Here is a 6,304-nt window from a genome sequence, read left to right as displayed (position 1 = left end):
AGCATGTGTCCTTATTACCAGTTGGAAGATCTTCTGGGTAAATGCCCAGAAGAGAAAAAAACAATAAATTTATGAAATTCTTAGACAAATGGATGTATCTGGAGGATATCATCCTNAGTGAGGTAACCCAATCACAAAAGAAGTCACTAGATATGCACTCACTGATAAGTGGATATGTGGAGCCCCAGCTTTAATACTCCCCAAACCTGTTCCCCAGGTCATTAGAAATGTGGCCAGTAAAGAGCTCTTTGTTCTCAAAAAACCCAGCAGGAAGCCTTCTGTCCCTCTGCCTGACAGCTAGCTAGGCAATCATTGCCAGTTGCCCCAGCCAGGCACCCATCTCCCTGTGTTTGGGACCAGGAATATGCACCAAAAGATAGCTTATGACTCCTTTGTCAATAAATGAAGCCAGGTGTTACGTTCCTATCCCCTGTGGAGTGTTTACCAAAGGTAACTCTGCCAGAAGACAAGCTGTAACTCATCCCCACTCTAATGGTATTTACACAACTCCCCATCTCTTGTGATCTTACCAAGGACAGCTCCACTGGAGGAGAGCTGTAATTCTCTCTTACTCCACATTTCTTGTGATCTTACCAAAGATAGCTCTACCTGAGAAAAAGTTGTAATTCACTTCCCCTTTCCTGTGGTTTTTGCCTTCAAAAACCCCCTACTGTTAAGACTAGGGGGTCGAACTCTTCAGCTCTGTGTGAGTTAGGAGTTCGGCCTCAGCAGGAAATGCTTTGGAATGCTAGAAAAGGGATATAGAAGAGGATATGGTAAATTCAGAAGGACAGAACCTCTGTTGTGTGTGGGGTCACAGTGTACTCTCTCAGGGTGACACATCTAGGAAACAGGTCAATAGTCTGCCAAACTGGCTCTTTTTGGGGTTATATTTTAGGTAGGTGAAGGGAAATTAATTTTAAAATGAAATTTAAGGTCTGGGATTCATTTAACTTAGGTCCAGAGAGGAGTTTTGTGAGCTTAGAAGCCTGAGGCTGGGAACCTAGCAGGCCCCGGCATGTCCGAGCAGGCCCCCCGTTACACAGTAACCAGATGTTCCGCTGACCCGCCCTCAGGTTCCTGACATCCTAACTTGCTGACCTGTAATCATTCTGCTGAGCCAATAGTGTGTAACTGCTCCAATTCTTGCTAGCCCCTCCCCCTCCCCCTACAAAAACCCCTAGCTTTACAGTCACATGGTCAGTGCCTCTACCTCCTGCGTGAGTTATGCATTGGCCTGGAGCTCCGCCATTAAACTACCTTGTGTTTTTACATCAAGATGGTTTATTCGTGGTTTTTGGGCGTCGCCTTCTCGAGACTAAAGTGGGGAGGGCTCCCCACGAAAGTCTTACAGTAGGCAGCCATATCTTTCCCACTACCCAGGAAAGACAGGGGCAGCCATCAGAGTCTGCCAGCCTCTAAGGTTGGTGGCATCTTACACAGGGGGTCAAAAAGACAGAGGAAAGGGGAATAGCAGCAAGGCACTTGAGGAAGAACAGGCAGCCCTGAGTGGTGTGGAGGGATGTCCACAGCCCTGGAGTGTCAGGTTTCAGAACATTGGACTCACTGAATCCAGTTTGTTTTGAGTCAGGGTGGATATAGGAAAAAGCACAAATACAGTTTTCAATGTTTCATCTGCTGCTCAACAAGCACTGGTAAATGACCTCCTTTGTCCAAGTCCTCTTACATTGTCCCCAACACAGGAGAGCACAGAATCATGGGGTGGCACATATATTGTCCATCCAATCCTGGTTCAGAGTCTTTAACTTCAGCATTCTGAATTCCTGTTTTCTTGCTAGTAATCAAAATCTCCTGGGCTACTGAAGATGTGTGTTGTGGGCCCAGACTGGGGGTTCGGAAGAGTTAGAGAGCTAAGACCACAGGGGTTTCAGTGAAGAAGGAAAGTAAATGTCAGAACCACATAGAGGAAGGAGGTGTCCTAGAAGATTAAGCTAAGAAAACACTGCAATGTGTGTTCTGCTGGTATTTTAAAATAAAATATTACTGTAACTTGAACAGAATCCTTAAATTGGAGTGTTGATGGAGGCAGAAACTGTACTTCAGGAGGTTCACTGGGCCCACAAGGAACCCACAGCCCTAGGGCCTCAGCTGAGTGACACTTTCTTTACTTCCTCGGTCTCTTTTCCATCTGTGCTCTGTGAACCCCAACTCCGATGACACACTCTTGCCTGAAATAGCCCATACTGACAAGTCCGACAAAGGGAAAGACTAGCAAGGGAGTGGAGACAGAGACATGCTGTGTAAGTTCCTTGAAGGCTCCATGGGATACACAGTCCCAAGAGAAGCTCGCCAGACACAGTGGCCTTCCTGTGAAGCTCTAAGCCCTTGGCAAAGACACTCACAGATCATCCTCTGTTCACACACGTTTTGGCACTCACTTCTCTGCCTGCAGCATGTTGGTACCACTTTCAGCCAATGTGGCTTTGACAGTACCACACCTTTGATGCCAAATTAGTGGCCATTGTTATGATCTACACTCTTCCTGGTTACACTGGAATCAGTCTAGGCCCCAGTCTGTCTGCTTGTCTCTGCGGAACCAAGCCATGCATGCCTCTGATACTTATCCTCAAATAGTGCCACTACTCACTGTGGCACTATACAGGGGCCCAGTCTGTTCCCGGATCACATGCCCTTTGCCTTTAGAGCACAGTGCTTTCCTGACAGCCAAGGGCAGAGTGGGCTTTCTTCATTCCTTGTCGGCCACAGAGGCAGCCACAGAACCATGTCCTCAGGGGTGGGTTGCATCCTGGAGGCTCCTGGAAATTGAAAGAGCCATCTCCAGGTGAAACTGAATGAGCTTCTACCATCTCCAGGTGCCTTCCTCTGCAGTGCTGTATGCTGCATTTCTCTCGTCTGCAAACAGCAAGTGAGGAGCATCAACGCATATAAAACATAAAGCACCCCATGAAAAAGGACAGAATTCTCAGCCATGAAGAGATTCAGTTTATGTTTTTTTATGTTATGAGGCGTCCTCTACCCATCTCCCACTAGAAACACACCATGAAATTCAATATTAGCCATTCACAGACTGGAATACAAAGACGGAGTGGGACTTTAAATGGAAATAAAAAGGAAATTCCTCCACAAGTGACAAAAAAATAAATACTCAAGGGTGCAACAGAGTTATGTTTGCTTTAAAGGTAACCAACTACTGTCCAACTGGACTTAAGTTCTGCTCAATAGAGGAAATTCACACCTGATACTCTAAAATTAGACAACTGTTAACAACTTCCCTCTAAGAGAACAACAAACAATTCAGTTTTTATATTATTCTGGAGGGTTTGTTTTTTTGCTTTGCTTTGTTTTGTCTTGTTTGTCTTTAGTCTATATGCATTGACTATTTGCCTACATATATGTCTGTGTGAGAGTGTCAGGTTCCTTGGAATTGGACTTACAGGCAGTTGGGAGCTGCCATGTGGGCACTGGGAATTGAACTCAGGTCCTCTAGAAGAGTGGTCAGTTCTCTTAATCACTGAGTCATCTCTCCGGCCCCTGGTTTGTTTTATTTATTTATTTATTTTTGTGATATAGCTTATATAACTAGGAATCATGTTCAACAAGTAAGTACCATCAATATACTCCTCATATTTCATTCACATTTTGGCCAGTTACTATCCCCGATGCTCTTTGTACAGTAAGGCAAAAACCTATATGACCCTGATGGGCATTAGTTCTTCACTATACATTCCACAGAATCTCTGCTAAACTGCATCTGCATTTCCCCTCTCTATTTGAACCTCTAATATGATATCTTAAATGTAATCTAAAAAATTTTGTTTTATAAAATGATACCAGATACATGACCTCTGAGAAAAGCACAACAGATCCCATACCCTTGAAGTGCAGCAGCACCTGGACATCCAAAGGGAAGGAAGCAAAAAAAAATGGAACCACAATCAAGGGAGTGGACGACTGTATGGAGCTATGGTCCACCAGGTTCAAAACATCCTCACCTAGTTCCCCAGTGTCCTACAGCCTCCCCCTCACCAAAAAAGGATTTCTATGGTCCCAGAAACTCAGCAGAGATTTGTATATATAGGGATGGAGGTTGGAATCTTGCTGAGAGTTAAAACTGTCCTTTTCATAAAAGCAGCAGAGTGTCCTTGATGGGGTGTGATTACTTGGATAAGGCACCTGTGTGAGGTAAGCAAGGCTGGCCTAGGTGCTTAATCAAGGGAAAGTGGATATGGGAATAGAGTGGTCTCCTCCACATCTGCCTGAATGGATCTTTTCCGACATTGTTTGAGAATGTGTCTGTAATAAAGGCCTTTGCTTTGTTCAAAATATATTCTGAGAAATATTAAATTAATAATTTAATGATGAGGCAGGTGTGATGGTATACAACTTTCATTCCAGCACTTTGGAGACAGAGGCAGAGAGGCAGGAAGATCTCTGTGAGTTGGAGTCCATCTTGGCCTACAGCGTAACCTCAAGGACAGACAGACAGGACTCCATAGAGAAACTGTCTCAAAAAAAAAAAAAAATCTTCCTGATGCACATGAAACATGTAAGTTTTATAACTTGGGGGTTGTTGTTGTTTCTCTTGTCTGTTCAAGACAGGGTTTCTCTGTGTAGCCCTGGTTGTCCTGGATCTGACTCTGTGGACTATGCTGGCTTCAGCGATCTACCACTCTGCCTTAGGATTAAGGTGATTAAAGGTGTGAGCCACCTCTGCCCTGCTGTAATTTTGTAATTTTTCTGTCTCCCCTTCATGTATATCATCATTGTGTTTGTTTACTTCCTACTGCCTTCCCTAATTCCCTTCTCATCCTCAGTGATCCCCATTTCAATTCCTTTTTTAAATTCTGAAGTAGAGTCTTACTGCAGCATTGGCTGGCCTTCCACTTGCTATGTAGAGCAGGCTGGCTATGAACTTAGAGAGCTCTCGGTCTCTGCCTCTGCCTCTGCCCCTGGCCCCTCTCTGCCTCCCAAGTACAGGTAATAAAGGGACCCACTACACCCCCTCCTTTTTTGCTGTCTATTTTTTTGTATTCAGGTCTTGAGTAGTTGATCACCACTATGGGATGATCATGGTTGTCACGGTCATGTCATATCCAGGATACAGCATTTCATTACATTGTTCCTTTGGACCTTAGAATCTTTGCTCTCTCCTCCCAGTGTTCCTGGGTCTTGAAGAAGATATAATAGATGTCATGTTTAGGTATTCAGAATTAATGAACAGTTATTCCAAGCACTTTGAACACTTGTGAATCTGTCTCTATGTTAAATATTGACCTCTGATAAGAAGTTTCTATGGTCTGGGCTGAACTAAGACTTGTCTATGACTATAATCATTAATATTTAGAAGGCAGATTGAGTAGTGTGTTTCGCTAAACAGAGCAATCTTGGAGTCAAACTCTATTGGTAGACAAAGATGTAATTTAACCATGACTAATCTATGTGCTACATGGTCAAAATAAAACTCAAAGTGTGCTGCTATATTCTACATGGAGCCTTAAAAGACACTGTAAGAACACAAGGCACAGAGGTCTCCAGTGGAACAGTTTGAGTGTTCTTTGAGGCCCTACTCGGAGCTCTGCTTTTGTGCTAACCGCTGGGATAATTCTCACCACTGTCTTAAAACTTTTAATGACTTCCTCACTCCTCAAGTTTACTTTCTGATTTGGTTCATCTTAGGAAAAGACACATCTTCAGAAATAGATTTTGCACTCTTAGAATGCTAAAGTTGCCTGTTTCTGGCTCCAGTCACCTGGCACCTTTCCTGCCCGAGGAGGGGTGTCTGCCCGGGAGGAGTCTCAAGGCCTGAGCCAGAAGGAGAGCCATCTTTGCTCCGGTGCTCTGCTGGAGAGGCGTCACAGCTTCTGGGAAGGATCCCGTTTCTGGTTCCAGTCACCCGGCACCTTTCCTGCCCGAGGAGGGGTGTCTGCCCGAGGAGGGGTGTCCGCCCGGGAGGAGTCTCAAGGCCTGAGCCAGAAGGTGACCCATCTTTTTGCTCTGGTGCACTGCCAGGGAGAGGGCAGATTGGAGAGGCATCACAGCTTCTGGGAAGGATCCTGTTTCTGGCTCCAGTCACCCTGCACCTTTCCTGCCTGAGGAGGGGTGTCTGCCCGAGGAGGGGTGTCCGCCCAGGAAGAGTCTCAAGGCCTGAGCCAGATGGTGAGCCATCTTTGCTCCAGTGCACTACCGGGGAGAGGGCAGCCTGGAGAAGTGACACAGCTTCTGGGCTACAGTCTGCGCTGGCAAGAGTGTGGACCACAGAAGCTACACAGATTCAGGACAGACAGAAGCAACCTAACTTCTGGGACAGACTCTATCTCGGGCT

The 6,304-nt window shown here is 45.4% G+C and overlaps 1 pseudogene; it reads left to right on the top strand.

The window, feature by feature from the left end:
- Positions 1 to 2,265, top strand: part of LOC110338437 — a 5,848-nt pseudogene extending 3,583 nt beyond the window's left edge.
- Positions 2,266 to 6,304: the final 4,039 nt, after the last annotated feature.

This window comes from Mus pahari, chromosome 21 (genome assembly GCF_900095145.1).
Source record: "Mus pahari chromosome 21, PAHARI_EIJ_v1.1, whole genome shotgun sequence".
In the NCBI taxonomy this organism is placed as follows: Eukaryota; Metazoa; Chordata; class Mammalia; order Rodentia; family Muridae; genus Mus; species Mus pahari.
Note: the sequence above shows the minus strand (reverse complement) of the source record. Positions and strands in the feature narration are given on the sequence as shown.